The sequence below is a fragment of the Triturus cristatus genome, chromosome 1_2 (assembly GCF_964204655.1).
Source record: "Triturus cristatus chromosome 1_2, aTriCri1.1, whole genome shotgun sequence".
Classification (NCBI taxonomy): domain Eukaryota; kingdom Metazoa; phylum Chordata; class Amphibia; order Caudata; family Salamandridae; genus Triturus; species Triturus cristatus.
Window position 1 is genome coordinate 109,469,340 of NC_140580.1, and position 21,437 is coordinate 109,490,776.

Genomic DNA, 21,437 nt, shown 5'->3' on the forward strand with positions numbered 1-21,437 from the left:
GAGTACCAAGGGTTACTGGCTTTGGGCAGTTTATTATTCACTCTACCACTTTTACCCTGGATTAAAAAGAATTGTCCTACTTCCTCTATTACGTTTTTATAAGCCAAGGCGAAGGACGGCCCCTGGGCACTACCTTTTCCCAGTTCAAGATCCGCCAGCTCTACAGTCAGATCTGCTACGTGCGCCCTGATCCTCGCAAGATTACCCTCCTGGGATTGAACCTTATCCCATTTCAGCCTACGATTACCATTATAAGGGACGACCTCGTTGGTTGACCTCAAAGGGACATTATTCACACATCCTTTTAGTTTACCCCACCTTAGCTTCATACATAAGGGGCTGTGGCCGCTATCCTGCGAAGGTACCACCTCCATATCTATTAGATCACACCACAATGTGACATCCAATAAGATATAATCAATTCTAGACGGGCCATTAAGCCTATTAAAGGTCATCGCTCCAGCACGGTCAGAGGGTGTCCTGCCCTTTAGCGCTCTTAAGTTGAATTCCACGGTAAGGGCATTGATCTGTATTGCCTTTGCTGACCATTTTCTGATTGGGGCTAATGACAGGGCTGGAATGGACCATCTAGAATCCTCCTCCTCTATGCCCAAGGGATCATCCCCACTGAGGGGTTCGAATGTACAGTTAAAGTCCCCTCCCACGATAATTTTAGAGGTTGGGGGGCAGTTGGCTAGTGCCTGTTCTAAGGTCACTAATGTACATGAGGTTGAATCCCCCGGGGTCCCTCTAGAATAGATATTAAATAAATCTATCCTACTGCCCTTGTTTTGCCCTGCGAATGAAAGGTGTTGGATATCCCTACTCGCTGATTCATGGGTGGTAACATCCCAATTCAGTTCAATTTTTACCCAGACATGTAGGCCTCCTGCTGGTCTGCCCTTCCCACAACTTAGTGCGGGCAAGAAAAAGGTTGCATAACCGGATTTGTGTACTGGGAGCAAACTCCAGGTTTCTTGGAACATGCATACATCGAACTTTTCGATAAACGCATTCCATTCTGGAAAAGCCATCTTTTTTTGCAACCCAGCCACATTCCAAGATACCAAATGGATAACCTTATAACCTGTGGCAGACAAGTCAGGGATAACCCCCTTATTCCCACCCTGCACACATGGGATAGGCTCGATGGTAACTTCTAATGGGCCTATTGATTTTGGGGATAAACTACTGTCACCATTGCACCCCAAAAACAATAATTGTGTGGTGGTTGTGGTCCCACTATTATCAGAACTATTGGCTGCTATAGGAGCCACTTTCCCATTATCGGGGCTGATGGCCTCCATAAGGACCTCATAATCACTGCCCACTGGGCTAGCGGCGCATAGTCGGCCCCACATGCCCAGCGTAGACTGTAATCTTCAGTCGCAATCATCCATACCAGTGAACACATCAAACCTGTTCACTGTCTCCAGGGGTGTAGAGGGTCTCAAATGATCCATTCTCCTGTTGGTATTTCTGTTAAATCTAGGAGGTACGATGTTCCACCCAAAGGGATCAACAGCGGGTGCTGTGTATTGTCCATGTGCCGGTTGCCTAGTGTTGTATGATATTAAGAGGTTTGTATGAGTGGGAGCCTGTCCACTTGTATGGGTTAGGGGGAACACCAGGGATCTAGGATAAAAATATGTCAAGGCACGGGGGATGATGCAGTTATTACCATTTCCCGTAGGCCAATTTAGTATATAGTCAACCGCGCGAGGATCTCTGAAATTAACTACAACTAAGTCTCCCTCGATATCTTTGCATCTGCCACCCAGCCAAGGGAGTTGCCTAACGTGCACTATCTCACCATTGACGTTCTTTATGATTGGTCTGTATATACTGAGCCAGTGCATGATTTTATTTTTCAACTGGGCGAACCCTTCCCTCTTGTTGTCTGCCAATGTGGGCACCCCCGTCAGAACAACCACAAAGGGCACAGCTTCTGGGGGTAGTTCTATTTGTGGCCCTTTATTCGCTAAAGCCCTGGTGTGTCTATTGCTTCCCCACTCTTCCCGCGTGTTCCCTGTGGGTGCCTTTGCCCTTCCCCTCGAGACTTCACTAGCAGGATTACCAGCCGGTTTATTTACATGCTTATGGGGCAGTAACGTTTGTTGGTTAGAATCTGCCTGACTAGAAGGCTGTAATGTAGCTTTGGTAGATTGGGATGTGACTTTAGGGGCATTATTGATAGGTAGTGTGGCCATGGGAGTGAGTGGCACAGCCACACTCACCGGAGCCCTGACCGAATCGACCTATCTGTAAGCGCAAAAATGACGCATTGCTGGAGTGTGTCACAAAAGTGACGCAACTCCAGCAATGGGTCATTACACATGGGCAAGTCCCATGTGAAATGTGCCTGCGTCAGTCTCATGCCTGCCATGAGGCAGGCGTAAGATATTGATTGACACATTTGCGTCCTAGAAGTGGCGCAGTGAAATCTTATAGATTTCACTGCGTCACTTCTACAAAAAGTGACGCTCCGGCGGCGCAAAATTGACGAAAGGGCTCATAAATAAGCAGCACATACGACGCAAATGTTAACAGTCTCCTCTGTTGGCGACATGCTCAGAATGCACCGATTGCAGAACTGACAATGCAATGCTAAAATTAATTTTGATTTTTCACTGAAGCCAGAGAGCAGACTAAATGCATTTCATCTATGCCCCCTCGAAACGTCCACAATGCTTTAGTACTGTTTTAAATGTTCGCATTAGACAATATTTGCAAAGCAATATTGTACACCATTTAGGGTTCCTTTCAACCTGAAATCACGATGTTAACTAAATGTACCAAAAAGTGTATTCATTTAATGACCACCAATGTACTTGAAAAATGGTACGTGGTGCAGTGTTTTCAATGAAAAGCTCATTCACATCTCAAGCTGGAAGGCAAGTCTATCTTTCAAGGTGACAAATGGTTGGCTGGAGCTAGTAAAACACAGCTTCGCTGTCACTGTACAACATTCTGGGGCATATCATCAAGGGCCGGCGTTAAAATTATCGCCGCTTTTGCGTCCGTTTTTGGGTGAAAAGCGGCGATAATTTTAACGCCCTATCAGCATGGACACGCTAACGCGTGAATCTAAGCTGTAGCGCCCATTATCTTTTCACCTCGCCTTGCATCGCTAATGAGATGCGAGGTAGGCGTTCCCGTGTGAAACATAGCAAAATTAATCGCTAACAGAGGTTCTCCTCTATCAGCAAGGAAATCGCTACCCGGCCTAGCGACATTTAAACTAGCGCTAACCGGCTATATCGCAGGTTTCTAATGCCTGCTAATTTTCTGACTTGACTATGTTTATCATGGGAGGTGGATTAATATGCTGAGTCCACATCTCCCTATCAGCAATGTTTTTATCTAACTCTTTTTTTAATCGCAGGTAATCCTGCGATGTTGCCGCTTATCGCCGCTATTGCCTGGATTACTATCGCCTCGGCGATGCGCGTCGATGATAGTGCGCTAACCGGGCAATAGAATCCAGCGATAGACGGCATTAGTATTTCACACGCTACACGCGGCCAGCGATAATTATCGCTGCCGCTTGCTGATATGCCCCTCTATTCTTAAAATGTTTTCAGTTTTAAATCGTTATTGCAAATCTGGCTTTAACTACAAAGCAATTTGAAAGTTAGGAAGCTAATTCTCCATTTGCTTTGATTCTAATAATGTAATGTGGCTAATGCTCGTAAAAGCAGGCAGAGGAGCAGAACTCAACATAGGCTGGCCCTTGGCATCTGGTTCACAGCTCCACAACAACGCACCACACTTATGTTATTATCATTGTATTTTTTGTTTTGAGCGGTGAGGCGACACTCCTCCGTCATAGCGGAGGAGCCGCAGTGGTTGGAGTGGAGTAGAGTGACACCAACCACTTGCAGAGTCCCTCAGGGGTCCTCCCTCAGCCCTACGCTCTTCAACGTCTACATGGCTCCACTCATCCTCATCGTCGGAACCTACGGACTCAATATCATGTCATACGCAGACGATATCCAACTCATCCTCGCCCTATCCAACGAACCCAACACCGCCAGACAAAACGTTCGAGAAGGCATGGAAGCCATTGCCAACTGGATAAAAACAGCTGCCTACAACTAATTACCAACAAGACAGAAGTACTCATCATGGGCCCAAACCCCGATGCCTGGAATGACACCTGGTTGCCCCCCGCCCTCGGAAACCCACCCACCCCCACAGGCCACGCAGGCAACCTGGGAATCATCCTGGACTCCGAGCTCAAAATGGACTACCAGATCAACTCTGTCTCATCCTCCTGCTTCCGCACCCTCCGCCTCCTACTTAAGACTGGTCCTCAACCTGCCAAGACACTACCACATCTCCCAGCACCTGCGTACACTCCACTGGCTCCCCATCGAGCCTGAGTCAGCTTAAGATGCTCACCCACGCATACAAGGCCCTCCACGACACCGGACCAGCATACCTGAACAGCCAACTCAATTTCCACGCACCCCAAAGGACCCTATGATCAGCCCAGCTCTCCTACATCATGGTTCCCCACACCAGAAAGAACAGATCGGGAGGCCGCTCCTTCTCCTTCCTCATGGCCAGAGCCTGGAACGCCCTTCCGCTCCACCTCTGACAAACAACATCACTTCCCATCTTCGCAAGAAACCTCAAAACCTGGCTCTTCGATAGACCCCCTCCTTGATGGACTGGAACCTGCACCCCCACACCCCCTGCGCCTTGAGACCTTTACGAGTGAGTAGTCACGCTTACCAAACGCCTGATTGATTGATTGAGAGTGGAGTGGTGTAGAGTAGAATAGCATAGAGTAGAGTGGCATGGAGTGCTGTAACATGAAATAGTGTAGAGTAGAGTGGTGTACAGTGGAATATCATAGAAAGGAGCAGAGTGGAGTGGGGCGGAGTGGTGTACGTTAGAGGGCTTTGATTATCCTATTATTTACTGTCTTGTCATCACCATGTAGGGAGTATACTGTGAAATTGTGCAAACAACTTTTTAATTACCGGACCAAATTTTGATCTTGTAACAAAAGGACCCTTTTTACACTATAATCTATATTCCTGGCCATTCTTAAGAAAATCCACCTGGCTGTTTCGGCGCTACATCCAAGTAGAAAGTCTATGGAAATTTCATTGGTGAAAAAATGTGTTCTGGGATCCCCTTTTATCTGTGCATTTCCTTAACGAATCACCACAAAGCTTTGCAACGTCTGCCAATGTAGAAAAATTAATAGGTGACAAAGTTATTACCAGGCAAAAATCAGAGGAATTGCAACCTCCGGGAATCCTAACTATAACCACAGAATGGCTAACGCTGCTCTGTTATAAATATATATGCATTATAGCAACAGCCAGCCAGGGTAAAAATTCAGACCCACAAGGATACAATGAGTCACTGAGAATTGTAATATTTAAGAAAGAAGTGACTCAAAACCCATGGAGTCCCCAAAGAACAAAGCTATATTTCCAGTACATAATTTCAGATTTCACCTTCCTCAGGTAGTACAAGATTGTTTTCTTAGTGGCTGCCCAGCTGACACTGATGGATTTTCTAAAAGCATCTTGAGTGAAGATTTTATTTGGAATGTGGAATCAATGCAGTCCTGATATCTCTTGTGAGGTGCAGAGACAAAGGGGTCTATTATGATGTCGGGCGGATCGCCACCGCCCGCATGGCGGTGGCAATCCTCCAGACATCATCCCCCGCCCGACTCCCATTTCCCCCAGCCATATCATGATGGCGGGGGTACCACGGCGGATGGGAAGACCGTCCGCCGCTTTTCCGCCTGGTTGACGAGTTGACCGGGTGGAAAAGGGTTGACTATGGTGGCGGTGTCTGCTAGACACCGCCATTTATATTACAGTGTTTTGAGTTGTAAGTTCCGTAGCGGGTTGTGGGTTCATCGGGTGATAGGGTGGGAAGTAATTTCATTTTATTAAATGTATTGAATGATTTTTATTTATTAATATTTGTTGAGTTAAGATGTTATATAAAATGTATTTTTAATTTTTATAGTTATTATTTTATTTTTTATATCAATTTTGTTTTTTTATTTCTGTAGCTTGTTGTGGGTTAATAGGCAGAGTGGGAAATTAATTTCATTTTATTAAATGTATTGAATGATTTTTATTTATTAATATTTGTTGAATTGAGATGTTATAGAACAAATGTTTACATTAATTTATTATTAATTATTTAATAATTAGTTGTTAATTAATTTTTATTAATTAATTGGCAATAATTATGTTAATTGTGTAATTAACTTTAGGTGTGCGCTGTGGTGTTTATAAGTAACAATGGTGGGAAGGGTGGGAAGTAATTTATTTTCAATTGATGAATTAATAATTAGTTGTTAATTAATTTGTATTAATTAGTTAGTAATTCATGATGGTAATTGTGTAATTATTTTAGGTGTGTGTTGTGGTGTTTATGGGTGTAAATGGTGGGAAGTAATTTATTTGTAATTAATGAATGAATAAATAGTTGTTAATTAATTTTAATTAATTAATTAGTAATGAATTATGGTAATTGTGTAATACATTTTTTGTGTGTGTTGTGGTGTTTATAGGTGTAAATGGTGGGAAGGGTGGGAAGTAATGTATTTTTCATTGATGAATTAATAATTAGTTATTAATTAATTTGAATTAATTAATTAGAAATTAATTATAATATTGAGTAATTCATTTTAGGTGAGTGTTGTGCATATTATAGCATTAAAGAATGTGCATTCAATGAATGTTTATTTTTTTATGAATAATTATTTTAAATTAATTATTAATTATATTAATTATGGAAATAAATTTAAATAAACATGTTGACTTTTTTTATATTGGTGTGGTGTTTTAGTTTAGGAAATAAAGTAAATATATTTACATTTTAAATATTTGTTTGTTTGTTAATATTTACTTCTTTTAAATACAAATTCTTTATAAATCTATTTATTCATTTATTTTAGATAATATTTGTACCTTTTTATATGTAATAAATATATGTAATGTTAATGTTTAATATATTTAATCGGATATTTTTAAAATATTGTTGATTTATTTTTAAGATTATTTACATATTTTTTATTGTTTAAATGTTATTAGTAATTTTTGTTTCTCTGCTATCCAACACTTTCCCTACTGTTGCACTCACTGGAGTGGTATTAGTAATTTTTACCCCTCTGCTTTCCAGCATCTTCCCTACTGTTGTACTCATTGGAGTGGGGCTAGTAATTTTTACCCCTCTGCTATTCAAAATTTTCCCTACTGTTGCACTGTTTGGAGTGGGAATAGTAATTTGTATCCCTTCGCTATCCAACCTATTCCCTACTGTTGCACTCACTGGAGTTGGAATAGTAAATTTAATTATTACGCTATCCAACATTTTCCCTACTTTTGTATGTATTGTATTGCGAAATGTACGTTTTAATTTTTTTGAATAGTTAAATGTTTTCAATGATTACAAAGTGGTTATTTTTTATTTTAAGTTATTGATATATGTATATATTTTATTTGTATATAATCTAAAAGTTTAAAAATGTAATAAAGATAATAATTAATAAATTATCTTAAAGTTAAGAAATGTATATGTATAAATTATTATGTCAGAGTGTTTATATATATTTTTTAATTAGGTTGATTTGTAAACTTAGGTGCCGAATCCGATCCGGGTCGGAAAGCACTCCGACCGAGCCATATCCGGAGTGTTTTCCGACCAAGCAGGAGTCTTCCAGTCCGACCGAGCAAGTACGATGCGGCCGTATGCTGCCAGACTCGGTTCGGTCGGACTCCCATAGAAGTCAATGGGAGCCGGTCATACGACACATACATGGGCTCCCATTGACTGAATGGGTACGTCTCGAGCAAGGGTACCCCTTACAGTGGGTACACGTCGGTGCCATCCGCACCGTACATGCCTGTGTTAGGGGGACCCTTGGGTCTCCCCCTGTGTCCGAGTCGTAGGTCTGTGGGTGACATGGGGTCCGACGCGGACCCCCAAAGGCAACCACCCGGACGTTTTGCGAGCCGGACACTCTGGCTCGCACAGGCTGTCCGACGCGTGCATCGTACTGGCTCGGTCGTTAATCGCATCCATTGCATGCCACGGTTAGCTTGTGACCGAGATGTACGGAGCGGTTCGGACCCGGAAACGACTCGGTCAGTGAATTTCACGTAGCTCGCATCATACTTGCCCGCTCGTACAGCTGTACGAGTCAGGCGGAAAACACGCGTACGGCTCGTAGCTTTTCCAGCCGGATCGCGTTCGGTGCCCTTCCGACCCGGATCGGAATCGGCCCCTTAGTTGAAATAGATATTAAATTTCATTAATTTTGTTAAAGATTATATTACTTTTTTATATTTTTAACATATATTATTTTATTTATTTATATTTTTAATCGATATTGAAGTCGATATTTTTGTAGTCGATATGTTTTCCTGATATTTAGAACATCAATGTTTTTAGCATTGATATTCACTGAACCCTCTTGTGATATGCAATAATCAGCTGATCTTATCAGCGATGTTCAGTCCCTCATGATGCAATACTTTTGAACAGTGCATCTAGAGGTTTTCCCTGGAGTCCAGTAGTTCATCCTTTAAGACAAGTTCCACCTTGAAAATCTTCAAATCTGATAGCAAATGGTTCACAAGGTTAAAATGATGTGCTACAGGCTGGTAACTTTTCTCATTAATTATTGCTGATTGAATGATATACAGAGGTCATACACGTTTTGGCCTACATATTGTTTTTACAGCCTTAGCGTTGGCACTGAGTAATGTAAATAATGCATGTGGATCAACATGTAACATGCTGTCTTATGCCATAGGTTCAGCTTATAACAAAACATTTTACTGATGATGTTTGTAAACAGTATTCACCTTTGTTGCACTTTTTAGTATCATAGCAATGAACCCCTGTATATTTTACAGTTTGCTTGAGCTATAGGTATAACACAATATTTTACGGTGGCAGTCACCATTGTGTGGTTATAGTTAGGTCAGAGGTTCCATAGAAAGAGCATGTTTTTGTTGCTAATATCTTTGACATTGTTTAATGAAACTGCAAGAAACTCTCCAAACAAAAAGTTCATCCACCTTGGCTCCTTCATGTTTTGCACCTATACACCAAACAGGCCCAGAAAATAAAAGTGTGGGGGGGGGGCAAAAGCACTGATTTCCCATGTTAATTCCCATGGGAAATTTGCTCTCTAAAACAGAAAAAAATGGCTGAAGGGAATTATACCAAATTTGGAAGAAAGTTAGAACTTTACCCAGAAAGGATGTGTTTTGCAGTTTTCTGTCAATCTGTTCAGCTGTTTTCAAGAAATCAGTATTTAAAGAGTATCTCAGGTTGGGCAGGAAGAGGTTAAAAGGTTCGGTATATGTGGACGGTTGGTCCCTATGAAGTCCTATGGTACTGAATTATTAAGAAATAGGGCCTTCTGATTAGCAGAGGGAGCTTTTTCTCCCACCTACCATTTTGGTACAGTGGTACCAGTATCGGTCTCATGGTACCAAGTGATCTGATTGACCGGCTGCAACTCTAAACACAATTTTGCGGCCACCTTTCGACTTCTGGTACGGTTGTACTTTAGAGGGACTCCTGAGGTACAGCAGAACTTAGTGTACAAGCTTACAACCCATAGAAGTTGGCACAATACCATGGTACTATGAGGTGGAAGGCTCTGTGACAAGTACTACGGTACCACAAAAAAAAATTTAGAAACAAAAAGAAAAGAAAATGTGGGTTAGTAACCCTCAGGAGGTCGTGCCAGACCCTGGGCTCAACCCCGCTGCACATGGTAAAAGGCCATGAGCAGTGGTGGACTGGCCACGTGTGCTGGGAGGTCAAGCCCTTTGGACTACCCCTTGCTTTAAATGGGCAAAGATACGGTGGTTGGTTGCCCACCACGAGGTTGGGCACAGTGCCTGACCAGAGGCCAAACCCTGTAGCCAACCCCCCCACTGTGCACGAAAGGCTGCCTACAGTAGGCAGCTGGTTAACCAGTGTGCCTCTTACCAAGATCTGCAGTGGTGGGGTTGGGTGCAGTTCTTTGTGAGAGGCCAAGCCCTGCAGTCAATCTCAAACTCACAAACGATGATGTGAGGAATGCTAAATCTAACCACTGACAATTGCTAATGGTCACATTCCTGCCCATCGTTCTTTTGCCCTCCATTCCATCTCATATTAGACCCAGCCATATGAAAATTAGTCTTGTATCTCCAACGGAAACAGTCAAGTTAACATTGCCAAGTAAGTTCCTCTTTGAACATAAGCAACCAAAGTCCAATTTCGGCCTTACTGGGCCTCTTCATTTGGATGTAGCTTAGTTCGAGTGGCACAGTGAGCAAGGGATCCATGTCTGGACATACCCTTGGCCACTTAGGGTGTTATATTAAACATACAAAAAGTGACAGAGGAATGCCTGCAGTCAGTCTAACCCCTGGAAATCATTTGTGGTGGACCACACCCCCAGCTGCCCACTGTCAAAGCCCAACACAGCAGCTTGTTGGATAACCACAGCAGGCTGGGTGTAGGGTCTGGCTGGAGAACTGATCCTAAGACAAACCACTATGGCACAAAGCTAAAGGCTGTGCACAGCGGGGTTTTGGATGGCTGTGGTGAAGTTGGGTTCAGGGCCTGGCCACAAGACAAACAAGTAGCATTCCGTAATAACAGTGATTAGACAGGACCTCCTTCAAAATATATCAATATAGTGACATCAGCCAATGAGCTATAGTTTCACTGTGAGTCAGAGGTACAGCAGTACCGTTTTCAGATCCCACAACACCTAAAAATGCACAACTGTTACTAAAACTTGCAAAGAGTCTTGGTTATTTGTGCCTGTGAGGAAATCCCCTATGTCAGTGTTTCCCAAACTGTGGGTCAAAACCCACTGGTGGGTCATGAGAGGATTTTTGGTGGGTCGCGCATCTCCAAGCAATAAATCAAGCTGCCTTTAAATTCTATGTTTATCTTTCACACATTTGCAGTGCTTAAACGAAACAGAGGACAAATGTCAAGCTATGTCTTCTAACAAAAGCTTGCTCATTCTTTTACCATGGGATTGGTGTTTAATTTTCTTTCTCTGACTGCAAAGTGAGGAGTATTTAAAGTGAATTATATGACCATGTTAGGATGTCGTATTGTTTTGCAACACACAACAAAATGTAAATACCTGTAAATTAACTATATGCATTTAGCAGTTAGAAAAGCAAAATGCTGTAAAGTTTTTTGTCATTCTGAACTGTGCTGGAAACAGAGATTTTAATAGGATCAAAACAAATAAAGCCACTTTAATTGATGATGCACAAATGATAAAAATTCACAGAAACCTGATTTCCAAACATTATCATTAGTGTGCAATATAGTTTTAGCAGTAAAACTGTATGTCTGTGAAAAGTTAGTGACCATTTCAATGGAAAATGTGCTGTCTGTAACTTACAGTGCACTACCAAACAATACTTTAGTTACATTAAAAAATCACCCCCCCATGTCCATTAAAGGTAAGTGGGTTGTGATCATTTGTCGTTCCCCTTCATAGTAACTTTACGAGTCCTACAGAACTCCCATGTGTCCCAGAAAAGGGATTATGGTCCCTGTTGGAGTGGCACAGCCCTCTATCATTGAATCTACAGGGACTACAGCACACCAAAGAAAAAAAATAAAGCAGCCATCTGATATGTGACTTGAAGAACACTACTCAAACATAAGTCCATAGCCCTTAGAAAGAGTATCAAAGGATTTTCTAAACACCATAACCAGATTGGCGTTTAAGAAAGGTAGTTTGGTGTAAATACAAATATAGTCTGTTATGGCCTCAGACAAATCTGGTTAAAAAGAGACACCAAGCACACCACCTGCCAGCCCTAACATATGTGCAGCATCAGAAGGTGGCAACATTATTGTAATCCCATCTACTTCTTCAGCATCACAACAACTGAGACCTAAGAAAGAATCAGGGGTGTGGCAATTTTTGAAATTTCAAGCTGTCTACATAAAATTAATGCTCAGGGGGTTATGTGCACTTTGTGGAACCAGATGCTGCATAAAACAAAAGATGGACAATATTCCATGGAAACCAGTGTGACGTGGAAGCTATGGAGGTCTACGCATCACAACAGCATATCTTGTGCTGAGTAGCAGAAGAGTTGAACAGCTGAAGGACAAAAGACTTCTCCTTAGGATGTGATGCATCAACAACTTGAGGAAAGTGATGAGAAGATGATGCATTTTGCAACGTACTGCAAGCACTCAAATAAAATAATGTTTTCAAAGGTTGAGGAATACCATCTCCACAAAAAACACAAAGGCGTTGTGGAAAAAACAAAAAAAAGTAGAAATTATGCAAAAAAAACTATTAAAAGGATAAACAAAGTTTTAAAAAACTGTAGTTCTACACTGGAATTTTTTTTTACAGAATTACAAAAAAACCCAAAATGTATTAGAAACACAAGAAACAAAAAGTAAAACACCGTATCCAATATCTTCTACACACAACCTGAGTTTATTTGTAGACAGTGTGAGGTTGGATGATTTCACAGAGATGGATACAGTGTCTGGTCAGAGACTACTCCTTTTGCCCAGTCCTGTACTTCATATGGCAGTGCCCCAATCTGCAGAGGTTCTCTCCACTTGAAGAATGACTTCCATCACTTACCGCAAGACCCAATCCATCAGGGTCACTTTCGTGAAAAACCAGATTGGCACTGATGGATGTTGGCTGAAACCAAAGAGAGGCTTTCACAAATTCAATAAATGCTAAGCCTGTCTACATGGTGTAAACATCAGTAAATTTGAAACTGAGACTGGAGAAAAAATGAAAATTCAAAAGTCACCAGATTGCAAATCAGATTTTGCAGTCTATGTGATTAGATGTCCATGACCTAACACCTATATAGGCAGCACCCAACATCAAGTCCACAAACGCATCTTGCAGCATATAAGGGCAGTGAAAAATGTAGATGATACCTACTCACTAGCGAGACATTTTAGGGACTTTAATGACAGCAATTCCAACCAGTTGACATAGTATGCTTGACCAAATAAAAAAAATATCCTTGAGGAGGGGATAGAGAAAGATAACTTAGGCAATTGTAGAGTAGATACATCCTGAGAATAGGAACTAAAGAACCAATTGGTTTAAAGTCTGATGAAGAAATGTATACATATCTATAAATGTGTCTGTACAGTCTCAGCTGTGAAAATGTAATCTAGTATTTTAACTGTGCACACTAAGAACACTTAGGCGTCGATTCCGATCTCGGTCGGACAGCTCACCGAGAGTTGTCTGTAGCTTTTACCTTACAACCGAATCATCCCAGGAGCCGGACCTACTGCAACCCCCACTCATAGGGGGTATGTTGCCCATCACTACTGCCATCCCCACTCATAGGGGGTATGTTGCTCATCACTACTGCCACCCCCACTCATAGGGGGTATATTGCCTATCACTACAGCCACCCCCACTCATAGGGGGTATAATGCTCATCACTACTGCCACCCCTACTCATAGGGGGTATGTTGCCTATCACTACTGCCACCCCCACTCATGGGGGTATGTTGCCTATCACTACTGCCACCCCTACTCATAGGGGGTTGTTGCTCATCACTACTGCCACCCCACTCATAGGGGGTATGTTGCCTACGACTACTGCCACCCCCACTCATAGGGGGTATGTTGCCTATCACTACTGCCACCCCCACTCATACGGGGTATTTTGCTCATCACCACTGCCACCCCCACTCATAGGGTGCTGTGTGCCTATCAATATCAACACCCACACCCATGGGATGGGTGATGTGCCACACATCCATCATACCCCAACATTAGGTATGTCAGCAAAATACATCCCCCCTAACATCATGACAAGAGTGTGTAGTCTGTGACAAATGCACACAACAATGAATATGACTTCGAACATATAATGTAACTCCCATCACATGTGTGACCAAAAACTGAGTGTGGGCCACACAAGTCAAGCATCACAATAGGACTGTGTCAATGTGCACTAACCCCCCACCCCTCACTGTGTAGAACAAAAGTTAAGTGTGGGGTTCCAAACTGCAGCAAATGTTGAGCATTGTGGTAATGGGGTCTAAACTAACCCCGGGCGTAGTACACCGCTTCGCCCACGTAGTGTACGTAGCGCTGCCTGCTTCGCAGTTTTCGAAGTAGGCATAGCAGGCAGCGCTACGCACACGCCAGGGCGAAGCAGAGCTGCCTGCCGCCCGCCACCCGCCTCCCGCCCGCCCTCCTTTTAAAATAATGTCATGTATGATAAAAAAAATTAATATAAAGACTTACCTGCAGCGCGGCGTCTCCGGGGCTCCCTCTTCCTAGTTCACAACTTCTTGTCACAAATGCGCATGCGCGGACGCCCACGCATGCGCATTTCTTGCGAGAAATGCGCATGCACAGGCGTCCGCGCATGAGCATTTGTGACAAGAAGTTGTGAACGAGGAAGAGGGAGCCCCGGAGACGCCGCGCTGCAGGTAAGTCTTTATAATTAATTATTTTATCATACATGACATTATTATAAAAGGAGGGTGGGCGGGAGGCGTGTAGTGGGGCTACGCGGTGCGCGTGACTGTGCGTAGATTTGGGCACACTACGCGCTGCTCCACATAGCCCCACTACGCCCAGGCTTAGTCTAAACCCCCATCACTGTGTAGAACAAAAGTTAAGTGTGGGGGTTCCAAACTGCAGCAAATGTTGAGCATTTTGCTAATGGGTTCTAAACCCCCCATCATCTCAGTGACCAAAAGGTAAGTGTCATCATGGTAAAAGCTGCTAATGCCAAACAGCATGTATGATTCCTGGTCCCAACACATGAAACACTTTTGTGGCAAAGTAGTGGTTGTGTCCCTTATCCACAGAGAAGTGGTGAGGTTAACAGTGCTGTGAAAATCAAACATACTCTCGGCCATGTGCAGACAAGCACCACCCATGGTGGCTGACATTGCATACAGTGTACAATGACAAAAGCAGAAGTGACCATCATAATGCATACACACATATCAAAAATAGACACACAAATCAATACATCTTGTGTAGACAGTAGGTGTCAGGTCACAAACTCCCATTCCATGGCAGCAATGGGACTTAACAACCAGGATGAATGTGCAGAATGATGAGATATGACTCACAAGGACAGCAGGGAAAATCACCCAAACAACATCCAGCCAGTGGCTCACAACAGCAATACCAATGCACTGGTGCAGATGCACAAACACAAACAGGCAACCTCACACTGCACATGTGACATAACATGTGTTTGTGTGTGTCTCAGTATCCCCAGGCAACTACTCAACACATGAGGGGGCTGAACCACAATGACACAGATATGGACACAGTGCCATACAAAAGTAACCCATTAATTGGGCACCCCTTAGTGGGCAATCATGCATTGTAAGATGAGAGGGATCCCAACAGACACATGTGACATAAGCTTGAATGAACAGCAACTAAAACAGCAAGAGACTGACCCACAACAGCACTACCCCCAGGGACCATACATTGGGGCGACACAAGCCTGCATGATACGTCCACTGTGATGACAAAGGTAGATGTCGTGCAAACTGTGAAACTCAGACATGTGTCCTGTGCCACAAACGTACATCACACCTACACAAACACAGATCACTCAGCATGGCCCGTCATCCAGGGACAAAAGGGAGGTAGGGGCCGAGCCATGCAAACATTCACATCTGTCCGCCCCCAACACCACACACCCTGCACTGCACCAATGTGTATCAGTGAAGCCCACATGGACTGGTGACATTGCACATGCATCCATGACAAACACAGTAATGTTTGGGGGATCTGAGGTACACAGACTCATCACACAAGGACAGTCTACAACCCTGGTGAATGACAGACATACTGCACAGTATGCGGTACATGGCATGACGTCAAAGCTCCTGTAACCTTCGGAATCCCTGCCACAGTCCTAGGAGAATGAAGAAGCCAAGGAGAACCACAAGGCACACATGCTGACACCTGCCAACATTGCACCTCTGAACCTGATGAGTGGGAGCAGACACACACACATACACATGTCTCGATCACTGAAAGGTAACACCTAGGGACAACTACATGATATTGTGAACAAACAAGTGCCATGGGGACCCCTGACTGTGTCCCATCTGCGTCTGAACACATCATCACCACTCAGAACTGACAAATCCCAATGATGACACACCAATGAACAGTAGTGTGTCATGCACCCACATTTCTGGTAGCCCAGGACAAAGATGTGGGATGAACACAGGACAACTCAGCAAGCATCACCAACAGGAACATATTAAGGGAACACAGCCTGTGTAGAAAAAGGGATGGGGACACACACACACATGCTCACACAACACACACCATGGGACCAGGTAATGTCACGGAACAACACACTTACTTGAGAGGACTCAACTCCTGTGGAAGCTCAGCTGTGCCAAACATAGTTCCAGCAGGTCTCAGTCATGTCAGCAGAACACTTGGTCAGTCAGCCATCAGTTACCACCCAATGAAGGCTCTGGTCACATCAGCCTGGGTATGATAGTGTCCCTTAAGTCATCTGCACATACTCAATACATATGTCTAACAAGTTGCACAGAGGACACAGTTGCTCCTACATCAATGATGCCCACACCTGCATGTCCAGTGGAGATGGGCCCACAGTCAGGGAAATAGACACATTGGACAATGGGAAGCACATCATATGTGCATGGGTGCCAGCCACAGATGTGACCATGCAAATTAAATGTTTACATCCATGTGCAAAAATTGTTAATCATGACACACCCAGTTTGCTGCAAAGGATGACATGGATACCGACCAGAATAGGATACATATCTCATGGACCACATGGAGTACATCACATCAACACCTCATAATTCAACATTGAAAATCCTGCATTATAACAGCAAGGTCATGGTAAACATCATCAACATAATGTACAGCTAAATCAAATTCACAAGAATAACAACACATGCTTTATTCAGAACATTGGAAAATCAAATGCAAAGTCCATAAAAAACAAAGGCCAATGGCCAGTCCATAGCTAAAGTCCAAATAGGGTGTGAGTGACAACTGTCACACGTTGCTTGCCTGCACTGCTAAGGACAGGGGACATCCACTCGGAGGTGCATACTTGGGGGCAGGCCAGGCACCACAGAGACAGGATCAGGGCTCAGCAGAAGGAGGCAGTGAAGGGGTGGTGGGTGCAGGAGAGTCACTGGCAACTGCAGTGGAGGTGTCTGACATAGTGGGTGCAGTCACAGCTGTGGGGCACAAGTCAGATGGGGTGGGTGCCGGCACAACTGCAGTGGGCAGGTCAGATGGAGTGGACTGGGTCCCCACTGCAGTGCCCAAGTCAGACGGGGTGGTCGTGAACTCCACTGCAGTGCCTAACTCCATGGGAGCGGAATGAGGTTCAGGTGTGGTCGGCAGGACAGAGGGGGAGGCCACGGTTCCCTCACCAGTGGCACAAACAGGCTGACTGGGGGCATGGGGGGTGGAAGAGCAAGTGTTAGGGGGGAGGGCCTGAGCATTTTGGGGATGGTGTATCTGTGGGTGGGGGAACCTGGGGCAGGGTATGGCGGGGGAACTTGTGGAGTGGTGGCCTGGGGGATGGAGGACAGAGACTGTGTCGTGGAACTGCGGGGCAGGGTGGGGTCTTGCTCTTCTGGGTCCGGGGGACTTGCGGGTGGGGGCCTCAGTCTGCCTGCACCTGGAAGAGGATGTCTGGGTGTGAGGGGCACTCCCCTCTGTGTGTGGGGACTTCCTCTTCCCCTTGTACGCTGGATCTGCTGGATCGGTGGGGAGGAGGCCAAGGTCACAGAGGAAGAGCTTCTTGGGAGATGGTGTTGCAGGTGAGGCAAGGGAAGGGGTCTTGGAGGGAGAGGTATCATTGGACTGCGGAATGGTTGTGGATGCCAGTGTGTGTGTTTGCAAACCATCCCCTGTGAGTGTGGTATCAGTCCCCTGAGGTTGCTTGCGTGCACGTTTAGACATTGGTTTGGGTGTTTGTGTGCTGCTCGTGTCTGTGGGTTTGGGTGAATGAGCTGGTGTGTGTGTGCTTGGGACAGGTAGGGTGCTTGGAATCGTGGATGAGGCAGAGGTAGGAGGGGTGAGAGACTGTTGAAGGAGGGACACTGCTGCCGTCAGGGAGGGGGCTATGGACTGATTGGTCCTCTGTAGGGCAGACATGCCCGATGACATGCCCACCATGAACGACACCAGTTGTGTCAACAGACTGGTGTGTGCATGGAGGACACTCAGCATTGATGTCTGCCCTACATGGATCTATTGAAGCAAGTCCACATACTCCACACTCAGGGCAGCAGGGGACACAGGGGCAGGGGGTGCAGTGCCTGGCACAAAGGAGACATGCTCCCGAACACAGGAGCCTCCACGGACCTTTGGGATGGGAGGCGATGGGAGGGTGGTTATGGTGGTGGTGTTGGTGGTGGCGGGGACAGCCTCACTAGCTGGGGTTTGGTGGCTGCTGACACCCGTCTCCACACGGGAGTCATCCTCCGAGCTGCTGTGGTCATCAGCTGAGGTGGATGGTGCTGTGGGCTCCTCAGTGTGGCTCCACTTGCCCTCCGTGCCACTGGGCCCCTCCAGCTTGCTGTCCCAGTCTGGCTCTGTGGCTCCTCCTGGTCTGTGGCACTGTCCCCTCATGTGGCCGTGGATGTATCTGAATAGAATTAGGAAAACCATACCAACATTAGTCACCTGCACTGACCGCACACATCACAGTGAGTACAGCACATCACAGGGCAAGCCCTGGCATCATCAGCTGAACACTGCTCAAAGTGCTCACACTGTTTTGAATAAGCCAATTGTCAGTCTGACATCAATCATGGCACTCATATCCCTCCTGGACTTGCACCCATATGTCTATTGCATGTTGGATGCTAATACCTCAATGTGCAGACATGCACCACCTACACAGTTGTTGGACATGCAAGTGAACATGTAGAAGTTTGTCACTATACACACATCACATCTCTTGCCACTGACTCAGTACAGTTGTCAGGAAGAAGGGATGGCCAGAGTCTCATTTCACATGCTTGTGATGCATACCAGCACCACACACAATGATGTTCTCATGTCCTGATAGTCAATCCCACAATGGGGTGCATGGAGCACATTTGACTCCACTGCAGGATCCCTCATAGCAAGTTCAATGCCATGGCACAGGCATGCCTGGAAAGTCAGTCATCACTTTCTCCTGTCACAGGGGCAGGGCATCCAGACAACAACAGTCTGCACTGTGTCACAATCATAGGTCATGGGTAAAGCAAACTCTGCAGCTGACAAGTGCACTTGTCCGTCCCCTGCAAACAACATATTCCGGACTCTGATGACCCCAAATCATACAAATCAGACATATGAGTGACTGCGAACACAACTCCCTGAACATGAGCACCTCACAGTCTGCTGTGAATGAAACACAGCTGCCTGAACTTCACAGTTGCATACACAATTGTGCACTGCCAAGTGATCACACACACCTATATGTCGCACAGGTCTCGTCTCCTATAGTCACATCTCAGATGTACTGCTGACCCTCAAACTCATGAACACTCCAGTTGTCCGCAAAAGGAAGCCACACCACAATGACACAGAGGCAGACACCTGAGGGCACATTTCACTAAGCACAATCTGTAAGATGATACACGGGAGTGGGAGTACGGAGTGTTTTAATGCCCTGGAGTAGGCATGACTGCCCAGGTCTACGTGAAACAGTGTATAGCCCTGGGCAGTAGGCAGGTGGCTAAGCAAGTGTGACACACTTGATATACATACTCCCGCGGCCCCAAAATTGGAGTCGTCTGCTGCATGGGTGTTTTTTAAATACCCCAGGCACATGTGGTGAGTCAGACCAGCAATTGGAACACCTATCAAAGGCACACACAGATCACATGTCAGATCCCAGGCATTGTGTAAACAATTGACCCACCCACGAAGCACACAACAGAGTCCCGGTAACAGATGCTGTCCGGAACCTTAAGCATAGCTGATTGCAGGGACACAGTGCCCAAGTGAAACAAGTCACAGACTGTAGGGGCCACACCTGTGGATCAGATGAGGAAGGTGCATTACACAATTGAGGCATATGAGTCCTGGACTACAAGACTGACGTAATGTGGAAATGTAACCAGGCCAAAAGACTGCAAATAGCATGTCAGACATAGTTCACAGATTAGGCATGGACTTACCCCCTGCGTGCTGCTGTCTGGCCTTCAGCTGCCCATCCAGGTCCGGGAAGACCACCGCCAGAATCCTGAGCATGTGGGGGGTCAGGGTCCTGTGTTCGCCCCTCCTGCGAGGAGGCGACAGCTTCAGCTGGACCCTTGCGATCCTCCGGGTCCAGCCCCGAAGGTCCTGCCACCTCTTCTGGCAGTTGCAGATCCTGCGCTTGTAGACCCTCACTGATATAACTGCCCGGCGATGGTCAGCCAGATCTCGTGCTTCTGGTGGGCATCAACCTGTGAGGATGACAAAGTGAAAAGGCCATTACCACACATGCCACATATTTGTGCTGCACACAGTTGGATATACATGTAGTCAACACAAAGGTAAATGAGGTACACAGGTAGTGCACCCATGGAAATAGACAATTGTCCTGCATGTCTGACATGGTAACATTGCCTGGGAAGTTAAAGATTGCGCAAATGCACTTTTGCTGCAGAACACCTGTTCATCACATGTACCTACACACTTTGGGGGTTGAAAGTAATCAATGAGTACACTTGCCACTGGTGTACACACTGCTAGTACTGCTAGTCAGACAACATGCACAATTAGGAAGGCAGTGGACTGCACACTCACCTGCTCCCCTGGTTTCCCATACAGCTTGCAATACTGTGGAAGGAGCCCGTCCAGCAGGGCCTGGTTCTCCTCCTCTGTGAAGGCTGGGGCTCTCTCCAGAGTACGTGCCATAGCAGTAGCCAGAAGATGCAGAGACAGCAGCAGTGGTAGCAGAGATGTGGTCCTGTAGCATGTAGTGCAGGCAAGTGAGCTCTCTGGGGGCCAGCCAGCCTTATATCTGTGCTGCAGAGGCAGAATCTGTGCCATGTTTCCTAAGTGATAGTTCCAACACGGTTGCAGCCGATGAATCTGGCCAATCTATGGAATTGTATGACTCGTACACGTCTTCCGCATCGTTCAAAATTCCACCTTCATGACACCCTAGGAATTGCAACATTGTTGCAGGCAGCCAACTGAATTTCCAGCGCACGACTCGTACAAGTTTTGAATCCGCGTCCATCTCCATGACAGTCCATAGCCAAGGACTGCGCACAACTAACTGTTCAACGCGTAGTTTGAAAATCCACACGCACCCGTCTCCATACGATTCAATTGCTATGCGTGCGCACAGCTCGGTCAATGCCTGCAAGACGCGTATGCATAAAAGTCACCGGCGTCGGTTTACATTGCAGTCACTGGCCAA